Source organism: Leuciscus leuciscus (assembly GCF_965113295.1).
Source record: "Leuciscus leuciscus genome assembly, chromosome: 24".
Lineage (NCBI taxonomy): Eukaryota > Metazoa > Chordata > Actinopteri > Cypriniformes > Leuciscidae > Leuciscus > Leuciscus leuciscus.
The window spans coordinates 8225370-8238684 of NC_138723.1; the positions used below are offsets into that span (position 1 = coordinate 8225370).

Below are 13315 nucleotides of genomic sequence, written 5' to 3' on the forward strand. Positions count from 1 at the left end.
GCATCTGCGTGAAAACAAACCTGGAAAGAGATGTGAGGTTTTGGGGAGAAAAAAGAGATTCTTAGTGCATTGAAAATAAAAAAAATTTTGGGGGGGGGAGAAAATAATCAGAGGGAAAAGAATGCAGTGACTGAAAAAAGCTCTTGCCATTTTCATGTTATACCATGTAACATTAAAATACCAAGCGTTATGTTGTTCTCCTGACTTCTGAAAATAGAATGTGTTTTGCGCGCTACGAAGACTCTTAAGGTATAACTTAACTAAAGGTATACCATTACTACGCGTGTTCCCTGAACTATACCTTAGGAAGCTGCTTAAGATATCCCTTCTTACGTGTGACGTTACCCGGTGCTGTCCGTGGCGATGCTGCTGAACTGGTTGATATCGATGACTCGAGAATCAATTATTCTCTCGTGTAGGGGCTGCTTCACTGCATTATGTGAGAAAGCGGTGCTCTTTATAAAAAGAAGCACTTCAGAAATAGCTGAAATTGCATTTATTAGGACTCATGGGGGATTAGGACTCATTAGGGATATTATTTTAAAAAATCCAAACTACTCGGTTTAACGTTCATCCGAAGGATGGTGCTTGGTTCAGTATAGTGTCCCCATCACTATACTGGGGCATTAGGACACACACAGCAGCAACCTGGTTTTCCCAGGAGGTCTCCTATCCAGGTACTGACTAGGCTCAACCCTGCTTAGCTTCAGTGGTCAACCAGTCTTGGGCTACAGGGTGATATGGCTGCTGGCTTCACAGAGCACAATCACAATGAGAGTTTTCAAGTTTCCTGATCACTCTTCTCCTTTTGCATTATGTCTAAATGAATGAATGAATGAATGAAAAGAACTGAAAACTGTCCAGTGAATTCCCATGAATTTTATACTCTTTATTATGTACGTAAATGGACCAGAGTGAAGGTATTTAGACAAGTTGTGAACCTTTTTTTGTTTTTAGACAGTTGAATATAATTTTCAAAAAAGTCCAGTACAAACGTTCTGCCGTTTTTAGGTGATGAGAAATCTCTCATCTTTCGATGAGAAAAAAGGCTAGAGCGACTAGACTGTCCCATTTAACAACTTAGTTCGACCGTTGTGGAAACATTTAAAGTGAGTGGACCTTGTTGAAATAGGGTGGACCTCAATGCCTACACTCAAATTACATCATTTTACAATAGGATAAAAATAATTTGATAATTAAGATTTGTTAAATGTGATTCATTGTCAGCCGCCAGTTTCATAAAAACAAAATTCATTAAATAAAACAAACAAACAGAATAAGATCAATGTAACAAGGTTTGTTATTCAGGGAAGGAGAAGACGGGAACTGGCGAACCTTTAAACACTTTATCATAAAATACAAATCTAAAGTAAAAGCGGAAGGTCCTCACGGACGACTGCCACACACATATAAACCAAACATAACATAAAATAGTCCAGGCCTGGTCCTCTCTTCTGTCTTGTGTGGACTTATGTTATTTCCTGTTCTGTGCCATGTTTTGTAGTTTTGTAGTTTTTCTTGTTGATTAGTCATTATGAGTTCATTTGTCCCAGCTGTGTCTTGTTTCCCTGATCTGTTCTGTGTATTGAAGCCCTGTGTTTCAGTCTGTTCCTTGTCTGTCGTTGTTGTGTTATGTTGGTTGTTCTGTTCAGTTGTTCTGTTCTTGTTTCTTGTGATCCAGTTTATGACTGTTAGAGTTTGTTTAAATAAAAGCTGCTGCAAGTAGATCCTGCATCCTTCCCTGCTTCAACCTGCAGCGTTACAGAACGACAGACCAGCATAGGATCTAGCAGCAGTAAAAATGAACTCATATTGACTAATCAACAAGAACATCTACAAAGGACTACAAAACATGGCACAGAACAGGAAATAACATAAGTTCACACAAGACAGGAATCATGACCCCTTCACTGTTGTCGCTCCTACTTTTATGCTTCTGAAGCTCCTCCGTGAGAAACTTGAGACCGGTGCCTCGCGCAGGTGATGCTCATTAGTTCAGTTTTATTTTTCCTTTCAGTTTCATTTTTTTCCTTTCAGTCATGTGATTTGCAGGAACTTGCAGAGTTCAGAGTGACAAGGCAGATTTGAAAGGGTGACCAATTTCCAAGAATCAGAACACGAGTAACAAGCAATGCAGATGTGGAAAGCTAATCTGAGCAAATAGTTCTGCCAAACTATTAATATAACTTTAAGCATTGGGACAGAGGGATGTATACAGCTGTTAGGTATGAATTCAAGAGATCTGTCTGGCTAAACGAAAATGAAAACACAAAACACACATTTAAAAAAAGGAGCAGCAAATCAGAAGACAGTCAATACATGGTAATAGATACATTTTTGTTAATGTCGCAGCTTATGTCACACTCAAATAATGCAATATATTCTAGCTTATTTACAATGTTGTGCTCTTCTGTGACCGCCACCGGCCTTGTCTCATTCTCACGGCCCTCGGCTCTCGGCCTCGTCCTGCTCGCCACAAACAATAAACTAAGGTAAATAGTCATCGGTGGAATGTGTTTAAGGCTGGGCAAGGACTTGAGAAAGAGTTAAAAAAAAATTCAAACCACTGCCTGCTGCTGCTTAGTTGCTTTTAGAGGAAAAAGCTGCCCATAATTGCTGGTCTAGGATCAGTTTTCTCCGTAATAATAGCATATTGGCGATTTGGCAAACAATCCAGTGCCTATCTGTGTGTGCTCTGGAGAGCGTCAAAGGTTTTTATTTGTGTTTTCGCATCTTGGACCAATGTAGCCAGTCACAGACATATCTGTTGATTTCTTGAACGCAATGGCCAATCAGAAGTGTTTAAGTTAGAATCCATTCCCCGCTCAAAGCTGGAGTTTTTGTCCAGGGCTGATTTCTGGACATGCTAGGCAGCTTTATGCTTAAAAGTCACATTGTTAACCTAAAAGTCAAATTTACCAAACAAAGTGAGTTCATATTACTCAACATCACTTAAAGTTCATTGTACTTAATAGAAAAAAACTTAAACTTAATAACTGATTATATTGAGCAGAACTCAAACAGGGGTGCATTTCCCAAAAGCATCGTTAGCCAACTATGTTCGCAAGTTCCGTCGTTATCAGCATAGTTCAATGAGTCTGTGTTTCCAAACCATCGTTCCAATGAACATTCGCAAACAGCATCGCAAAGTTGTGTGTTTGGAACGACAGCTCTCCACCTGTGGTTAGAAGCATAGTTTCTAGTTTGTATGACATGTGGACTTAATAAATCCTTATCTTGAGTAAAATAAGCAAGCTAACATTCAGTACAACCTGTGTCTTTAATTTAGAATACATAAAAATGTCAGACTTTTAGTTTGTCTAGAGATTTAAAGCACCGTTTTTGAAGACTGCGCATGTGCGTACATGCTCTACTTTGTAAGAACTAGCCTTTGATTGAGTGTGGTGATATGTGTTCAAGTTTGTGATTGACTGTTAGCTGCAGGGTCCAGGGTTGCTGTGAAACAGGGGCGAGGTTATAGTGTGACAGTCACGACGGTGAGTTTGTTCGACATCTGCTGTGTATGTTAAATAAAAGAGATTCTGAGTTCATCATCAAGTTGTCAGTTCAATATCATGACACTGAGAAAAATTTGAAATTGTCTGTACGATGTCTGTAATTTATATCAAAACCTCTAGCGTTAATTCGATCTCAAACAGTTTCATTACAATATCTTATTACTCACCACGTGCGTGACGTCATAAACCAAGTGGGTTGAACGACCAATTTGCAACAACATGGTTTCGGGAAACAGTCGTGACTAGCAAATTGATCTCACCAACAATGCATCGTACTATGGTAGTGAAGCAGCGAGTTACGTCGTTGTACAGGAAACGCACCCCAGAATAGTTACATCAGATTTCTATTTTCCAGCATGCTTTGCTTCTGACTGTAAAGAGAGAGTAAATTTTAAAATTAATTGTTATTTCATGTGTTTTTGCTTAAGATTAATATTGGGGTGATCTGTTACACTGTGTCTACAACGGACGAGACAGTTATTGTCTGTTATTGTCCATTTCTTTGGTCAAAAATAAATAACAAAAATAAAGAAAGAAAAGAAGCGACTATTTCATTCACTTTACAAAACAAATGCTGCATCCAAATTCGCCTTCTACTATGCCTTAAAAGTATGTACTGTTTTGTGAAGAAAAATACTTTTGAGTGTGTAACAGAATAGTAGGCAAGCTTTGGGTCATACTACTTCATCATAATTTGCGTCTTTAACAGACAGCTCTGTCACTTAGTTACGTGCATCCTGTCACCGTTTAAACTGCCCTGTCAATCATCTCGTCACAGTTAAAATCCTCCACATTCAATTAAATTTGATTTGCTACCGTATCAAACAGAAATGTAGTAGCACATTGATCTGCAGTCTTGGGTCTTTCATGTGAAGAACTATTTAATAAACTATCTAAATAAAAATAAATATCTAATATTTTTTAGAATGGATATTATGTGTTCTTTTTTTGACTTGTCAATATAAATATATTATGCGCCCTCTAGGTTTGTGAAAGAATATTACATGCATCCAAAAATGGCTCCTACACACCAGCGATGGGAGGCAATAAACAATTCTATTAACATTTTTACATGAGTCATTCACAATCATAAATTCATTAATATTTAATATCTTCAACACAATATAACTGAATAGGCTGTGACCGAAATGCTTTGCCATTTTACATATTGCATTTCAAATTGAATATTGCTACTCATAGAGCTTGAGATGAACACCCGCCAAATGCGTGTGGATTTCAGCAGTGCCGTGTAACACAGTCACTCCCACTAGTCACTTTGGTGAGTTGAATTTTATATATCATATTCACATATCTGAAACGCTTTCCAATTCTAATTTCCTGCAGAATACAGATACACTATATCAGCTGTGCTTTCTCGCTCTCTCATCTCTCCAACAGCAAGTTGACACACAAACCCGCCTCTTCTCACTCACTCATTTCATTTGCTCCGGATGAATATTGTTGGTGTTACAGGGCTTGAATTTCGCTGTGGGATTGTACGTATTGCGCATAATTTTACTCATTTCCGCAGATTGTGTGCTCACACCCAAAGTGCCTCGATCGAATTCTCCCTCACCAACCTATGGCACTAGGTGGAAATATTTGCATAATGCCACCCAAATGCATATGCAAAGAAAGAAGGTGTGGCTTCAGTTGTCATAGAAGTGTTGTTGCCGCCATGTCGTTAGATGCTGTGTGTTTCTATGCGAAAGCAAAAGCACTTTATTTGGCCTTCCAAAAGAGGAAGCAATTAGGAATCAGTGATTACTGTAAGATTTATTTACAGCACTGCTCCAGAACAGTACAACCCGAATGGTTGTGTGTGTGTGTGTAGCATATTTTACAGCAAACAGTTTCCTGAATCTGGGAGAGTACAAGGCCGGCTGTGCACAAAGGCTATTTCAAAAAAAAAAAGGGATAATTCCAGCTTTGCTAGGGCAATCTGGCCCTTCTGAATCAGAGCCTGTAAGTATGCTTTATTATTTGTTAAAGTATTTGCTATTGACTGTTCAAATGCAGAGTTTTGTGCAGTGTAGAGTAACGCATATTGTTTGTCGTTCTTATGATTTATGTTTAAAAGCATTGTATCCTCTGTCCTCCGCTTATAACTTGTGGTGAAAAGATGACAAACACAGATGCACTTCGTGTTCAGTTTCACACTGGCTGCTCAAGTAGAGCTGAAGCAGCACACGCTCATGTGCTTTCAAACTGAACCGCGTTTACAGAATCCGACTCGAACTGATATAGTAAAACTGATGACATTATTAACTGTCTTTATAATTGCTTTAGAAGAGGAAGCTTGCGATTATGGTTCGGCCAATCACAACACACTGGGTCAGCTAGCCAATCAGAGCACACTACAGTTTTTGGAAGCAGGGGCTTTGTAGAAACTGACACTTGTTAGAATGACTGGGCATAAAGGAGCTACAATAATGTACAGTATGTGAAAAACATTAAAGCTTGTTAACATGTTCTATTACACCCAATACACAAAATAATGATTGTTGAAAATAGCATCATGTGACCCCTTTAAATGTTCTAAAAAAGGGGGATTTAGTGTCTATGTGTGCATTTATAGGCTTTAGTAGAAATTACATCTGTGTTTGTTGATGCTATTACAGCAACATCCCGCTAGAGGGAAGTGTTACAAAGTTTAAATTATGAAGTATTTTATATTTTTGTTTTATTTTTGGAGCATGACAGTCCTATATTCTGTGTGTGAAAAACCCAGCATATCTCCTTTTATTTTTCACAGCGCAAAGAAAGTCATACGGATTTTTAAACAACACAAGGTTGGGTAAACTGCTGACAGAATGTTATCTGGCTATTTTTCTAAATGTTAACGAGGAAGGTATTAGCATCTGTTACATCCCTGCCTTAAATAAACACACAAGGTGCTTCTCAATATCCCTCCTCGTTTCCTCGCTCCTCCGTCCTCCATCCTATGACCTGGAAACCGATCGAGCTCAGCCATCCTGAAGGACATCTCAGTTCTCTAACTGCACCGTGACGAGGCGAGGATCGAGGAGTGAGGAGCTTCCTGAGGAGTTATGAGCGAGGATACACATGTATCCTTTGCGGAAGAGTTTTATCGACTAAACTTGACGCACATATCAATTCTCCTCCCTCTTCATATCGGTCACAATAATTTTAATTTATACTTTACCTTTGCAGTTTATATAAACCACATCCCACATATTTCAACAGGGTATCTTGCTTTATTATTATTTATTATGAATTTCTTTAATAACCAAACTTCAACAACATAAGGGCAGATCCTTTGAGCGCTGCTGATGACGCTGTGAAGTGACGCTCGAGTGATCAAGTGAATAAAATGTATAAAAAAGCTTTCATTCGATTCCTTTGTCCTCCTATTCTTTCCTTGCAGCCTTCCCTCTCTCCCTATATGTGGAGGAGCTGATAGGCGAGGAAAGGAAGCGAGGAAAGAAAACGAGGATGCTCAAAAAAGGAAATGACCCACAGACACACGCTTTTAGGTTTCAACTCCGTGAACTCTCACTTCTTTACTGAAGATTGTCCCACTGCCCCCACTGTACGGGCAACAGCGCCCTCTAGTGTTAGATACTTGTATAATCCTAATACATGACATCCCCCCTTTTCTTGGATATAAAATCACAATATCACTTAACTGAACATGTGTTCAAGACTAAATTCTATAATAACTCAATAAACATATCTTGAACTTCTTCAACACATTAACATTAACATTAACATTGTTTCTGTGATTTGAACAAACAGTCGAACATCTATAGCATTTATTCCTTTTAGTCAATGATATAATTAGACAACTACTCAGGCAATCGTCTAGCCCTTTGGGCTCTGTCCTGTTTTGGTGTATTTGGCAAATCCGCTTTGGGGTTCAGGACAAAAGCTCTTCATGTTCTGTTGTATATGTTCACAATTAGTTTTTACATCAGCGTTTTTACATCAGCTGTTTTGTTGGTGTTGAATCTTTTAACATGAGTAGTGTTTCACGTGTATCTTGACCCAGTGGATGATTATATAGTCATCTGATTTCCAGTTTTGCTCACAACCTGGTGCGGGATTGGATTGAATGGGGTCGTGAATTTATCCATCTTTTCTTGTTGCACAAGCACTGTGTCCCCTACATTTACATTTGAGTAGTTTTGACATGTTTAATGCCATTGCTCCCACAGAACACACTAAACTGTTCAGATCTGCACTGAGGTTCTTGATCTGACCTACATGTTACAGGTAGGCTGTGTCTACTAAATATAGACTCCAGGGCCCGTATTCATAAAGATTCTAAGAATCCTCTAAGAAAACTCTTAATTTAGCTTAAAAACTTTTACGTAGGAGTCTTAGCTTAAGAGCGATTCGGGACCGATCTGAGAGCAACTCTGAGTAAGGAAAAGACAAAAACTTTTATCTTAGTAAGGAGGCGGGGTTGACCCCGTTGCTATGTATGACACAATCTTTTGAAGACTGTGATTGGTTGGTTGTCCAAGAAGAAGAAGAAAAAAAGTGATTTTAAGTATAGGGTCTATTCTAAGCCTTCACTTTGAAATTACATGCGTAATTTTTCCTATTTGACCATTCTCACACACACACACATTATATATGTGTATATAAATCCTTTTTTTTTATTTACCATGCTGTTAATTTCCTATAAGGTTTTTGATTGGCTTAGAATGATAAAAATTGTTCCACTCTTTCCAATTACACTGATTGCTGGCATGTCTATTTAAGTGGTGGTTTGAATGTTGGTTTTAATGTATCAAACATGGAATTTTCCCAGTTGTCAAATATCGTAATGTAGTGATTACTTTCATTTCTGGCGCTATGGCATTTCTGTGCTGTGTCGGAGATGTTAGCGCGTCTCTAATAAGATCAGTCACAAACATGATCCCTGCATGATCTAATCTATAGCGTCTTATTAACTCACTGTCATCCATTGTCTGCAACACATTTCTTCTCCCTCTTCGTCTTTCTGCCATTTTCTCCTCTGCTAAAGAAACTCTTAAGCCTCTTAAAAGTCCTCGTCCGTGCTCCTAACAATTTTGACCTTAAGACCTCTTTTAAGGGTTAAGATGCTTTCTGAATTACTTTTTTCTTTACTAGGATTTTTTCTTTAATTTTAAGAGTAAACGGCCACATTTCTAAGAATTTTCTTAGAATTTTGTCACTAGGAGCTACTCTTTGCATTAAGATTCTTTATGAATACGGGCCCAGGCTGTCTTTGATTTTTTTCTGATGTTGTCGACATCAGTATCATATTGATAGTAGCGACTATAATAATCCACCACAACAAGTATGAGTGACTAGTCTATTTTTTTTTTTTTTTTAATAGGGACAGTGCTCATTAATCAACAGTCAAACACTGTAAATAAGCCAGAGTTAACCCCACAGTTAACCCCACAGTTAACCACACAGGCTAATTTGCATCTGTTGCCCCTTGCCAGATTTAAAAAAGGCAACCTAAAATTTAAACACATGATTGGTAGGTTATCACATATACAAATCCAAATGATCCATAAATAAGAAACATGTATCACAAAAAATAAATAAATACTAAAAAATAGAAACAATATCAAATTATTATATATAATAATGGGATAATAATGGCAGTATCATAAAAATACAAATAATAATAATTTACACAATTACACATTTGATTTGCTTTTAGCCATTCATTTAAATTTAAATGTTGAATAGTTTGTACCACCCCTTAACTCAGTTGGTAGAGTATTCCAATCATAAATGGCTCAAACTGAAAAGACTGATGGTCCGAAAGTTGAACGTCTAAAACTGTATAACAGTCTTCTCTAGTAATTACTCTGCCATTAGTATCCTTTTGCATTATTAACTGATTTAATGGGGGAGGTGCATAAACATAAAAAAAAAAAAAAAAAATCAAACAAGCATCAACAAAATGTTTAATATTATCAAAACTCATTCAATTATATGTTTGCACCATGTTGCAATGATGAAAACTTTCCTATCAAATGTTTTAAGTGTCTGTTTGTAAAGAGGAAAAGCTTATCAATCTGCAGGTCAGGCTGGTGCTGCGCTGCACACTATGGCAGTGTTACAGGCGTCCCAGGCTGACCTGTTGAAGGACTTGAGTGCAGGCAGTGCAATAGATGAGGAAGCGTTCTCTGAACTGTGCAGAGCCACAGATCTGTCTCTCCCATTCAATCGGCCCGTTCAATGTCGGCGCTGGTTAGCACGGAGAGGCACCTGTGGCTGAACTTAACTGGAATTAAAGATAAAGACCGCGTCTTTCTGCTAGACTCCCCAGTTTCACCCTCTGGCCTGTTTGGTGACTTCATCAACACAGTCGTCAGAGGGTTCAGAGAGGTTAAAAAAGCTTGAGGAAGCTTTTGTCCAGTTCCTTCCTCGCCGCTCTCAAGGGGAGGGGCCATCGACCACCCAACCTCTCCCCGGTCCTTCAAAAGCCAGGGAGGTTAAAAAGTGTTCACTGTCAATGCAAAGTCGTCTCCTTAAAGATGTGGTGCTGAAGCTCCTCAAGCTGCTCCTGTTTTTGCTGTACATCTGAATGTCTTTAAAAACTGTCCAGTGAATTCCCATGTACGGAGTAGGGAAAGCTGGAATCCACGAATCTCAACATGTTCTGTGGCTATGTCGTCACTTTGAAGGCATTGGGAATTACTTTCCAGGAAGTTCCATGTTCCGTGAGTAGATGATGTCACTGCTGTCACGTTCTCTCATTCTTCACTGTGTTGTAGTTTTCTAAGGAAAAAACAGAGTTTAACACAAACATTCATGGGAACATGTGATTCCATCACAGTGGTCTGTATCATTAAAGAAAGACATACTCTACTCTATCTGTTCATTCATTCTAGTTCGTGTCCGTTTTTTCTGAACACTAAATATCTCACCTTATCATGCATCTCTTCAGATATATCAGTTTGACTCTGCTCTGGACCACCAGAATCATGAGAAACTGGAACAAAACATTTGATTCTCTTTATATAGTTTATATGTGGTGAACAGACATTTCTGATAACTTTATGCTATCATCAGATATAGTGAAGAACACACAGTGTCTGCTTCAGTACGGGAAGAATAAGCTGTCTGTCATATTTTGCAACACTAACTGTATGTAAAATAAAATAGTTTTACTATAGTAAACTAGTCTTTGAGAAGAAAAAATACATGCATCATATCAAACTAGAAGCAAATAGCGTAATGTAAATGGTTGTATTGTATTACAACTTTATAATATACTCACAATTTGGCCGTTTCTCAATGCTCTCCCGTTTGACCAGTCTGATGTGATTACCAGGCTGTGGTCTGGATGTGCGAGATCATTCTTCTCTGCTCTCCATTTCTCTCTGTTTCTCCTTTTCTCTTCTCACGGTTCTTGCTCTTCTGTGAGTTGATGTATCTCAAACTTATGACATGAAATTGATAAAATACTATTTCATATATTTTTTAATTGTTATAGTGTACAGAGAATTTATTTTTCCGTGTTCATGCAAAACAATTATTGCAGATTACAGATTTATTTCTTATCTTATGATTGACTGTGAGAAGAAAAATGGAATACAGAAAATATCTAGATTTCTGTTGTCTCTGTAAGTAAAGATTCCTATTATCCAAAATAAGATCTGAGTTCTGAGTGAATAAATAATTTTAAGACTATATTTATATGCTATACATATTCCTAATGGCCAGCCCCCTTTCTACTGCACAACCCAGAGGGACGTGTTGTTCTCCTTTATACTTGTCAAACGGGTGACATGGAATGCCACACAATCACATATTTGTGTCATGATCCCATTTCTGCTTTTCTTGAAGATGAACAGGAGAAGGAAAGGCCTATTAAACAGAGAGACCCATATCAGTGTGTCAGTGGGTGGGTTCAGCTGAACTTTTCGTGGATCAAGTGTCTCATTTTTATCCACATAATGTCAGTAAAGAAACAATAGTGAACTGAATGCTGCAGAAACGTGATTAAGGTATTGCATCAGACATAATGACCCCAATATGGACAAAGGGACATAAGAAATATTCATAATGATTACAGTGAAATATTGCATCAGACATAATAACCCCAATATGGACAAAGGGACATAAGAAATATTCATAATGATTAGAAGTGAAAATCCCTAATAGTTTGATCAAATTGTGAAATAAAATTAAGGTTTTGGTAAGTATACAGTAATAAAGTACTTACAAATCATCAACAAACTATAAGTTTAAAGTTAATAATTCATAGTTTATAAATTGTAGTCTCTACATTGTTAATGTATTAATAGGCTATATATACAAATAGGGAGTTCTTCATTAATTGTCACTGTAATTAACACAGTTATTATTGTTTAATTGGCTCGTAAAGGAATTGTTAATTAGTTATTAGTTATTAGGAGTAAATAGTTCTCACTTTAGATTAGGTCAAGGAATATGTGATTAAGTAATTAAGATATATATATATATATATATATATATATATATTATAATTTTTTTTTTTTAAAGGAACACTTATTCAATTTATATTAACACTTTATTACACACTAATGCAATTAATGTCTAATAAAGGTTGGTGTAAAGCAATTAATTATTATTTTTTTATTTTTTTTTGACCTACTAGTGAGAACTATTTGCGGTTAATAAGTTGTTAACAAAGCATAAAAACATGATTTAACTCTTTACATATGAGCAAATTAAACAATAATAATTATGTTAATTACAGTGACAATGAATGAAGAACTCCCTATCTGTATAAAGCTTTTTAATATTAACTATGAATTAACTTTAATAGTTTTCAAATTAAGTACTTTATTACAGTATACTTATTATAAAGTCTTACTGAGTTTTTTATTTATTTATTTATTTTTTTACTGAGTGGAGGGATTGAAATTTGTCTGGCTATTAAACAACCTTATTGTCCAGCCCATGCGCCAAAATACACAGTCATCAGAGAAGAGATGCCATTGAGGGGAAGGAGACATTGTTTTTTATTAAAGATTACGAGGACATATTTTATTATTAAAGGTGCTCTAAGCGATGTCACGCATTTTTTAGGCCGAAACATTTTTTGTCACATACAGCAAACATCTCCTCACTATCCGCTAGCTGCCTGTCCCCTGAACACGCTGTAAAAAAACGCAGTCTCTGTAGACAGCCCAGGCTCCACAAACGGCAACAAAAACAAACTGGCCCAGCCTGGACCACAAAACAGTGTTCCAGCCAATAACCGACAAGAATGATTTGGGGGTGGGGGTTGGGGGGGTTAGTGTGCGTGCTCATGAAGGGGGTGTGGAGAGTGGAGGAGAGAGAAGCATGAAGAGGGAAGTTAGCTTGAGGAGAGATGTCTAGGCAACGACTAACGATTAACGTTAGAATTATATTCTCTTGAATTTTGATATGGCCGACACACGACCAAAGAGACGATGAACAAATAGCAAAGAAGAGGGAAAAGGAGAAGGAACGCGCAAAGTCCCGAATTGACATTGGAAAAGCCTGTTTCAAGAAGCACAGAAGGGAGAGGGACGGGATGAGGAGGAGGGAGGGTCGAGCTAGCCTCCGTTTTGTTTGACAATACTTTGAATGTCAACAAGAAGTGACATCACCCGACATCGCTTAGAGCACCTTTAATAATAATAATAATGATGTGCACAAATAAGTCATTTATAATAAGCACTACAACTTTCCATTAGAAAATAAGAACGGTCCAGTTTGATTTCATTGTGACACTGACATGTAATAAATGCATAGAAATTCATTTCTAGATCCATGAAACCCCAACAAACATTTCTGAGCTTCATACAGTTAGTTAGTAAGTGATT

General features: G+C 37.4%; 2 protein-coding genes and 1 long non-coding RNA gene across 4 annotated transcripts in view; all 3 read right to left on the minus strand.

The window, feature by feature from the left end:
* Positions 1–13315, minus strand: part of LOC309489858 (up-regulator of cell proliferation-like) — a 257487-nt gene that overhangs the window by 139963 nt on the left and 104209 nt on the right. The window lies entirely within an intron of this gene.
* LOC309489860 (up-regulator of cell proliferation-like) overlaps positions 1–13315 on the minus strand; it is a 96990-nt gene that overhangs the window by 59424 nt on the left and 24251 nt on the right. The gene's annotated exons all lie outside the window — the stretch shown is intronic.
* Positions 8836–11187, minus strand: LOC309489703. The gene is made up of 3 exons (XR_014202483.1): positions 10756–11187; positions 10403–10467; positions 8836–10253 (listed from the first exon to the last, which is right to left on the minus strand). It is a non-coding gene; the product is annotated as an uncharacterized lncRNA (long non-coding RNA).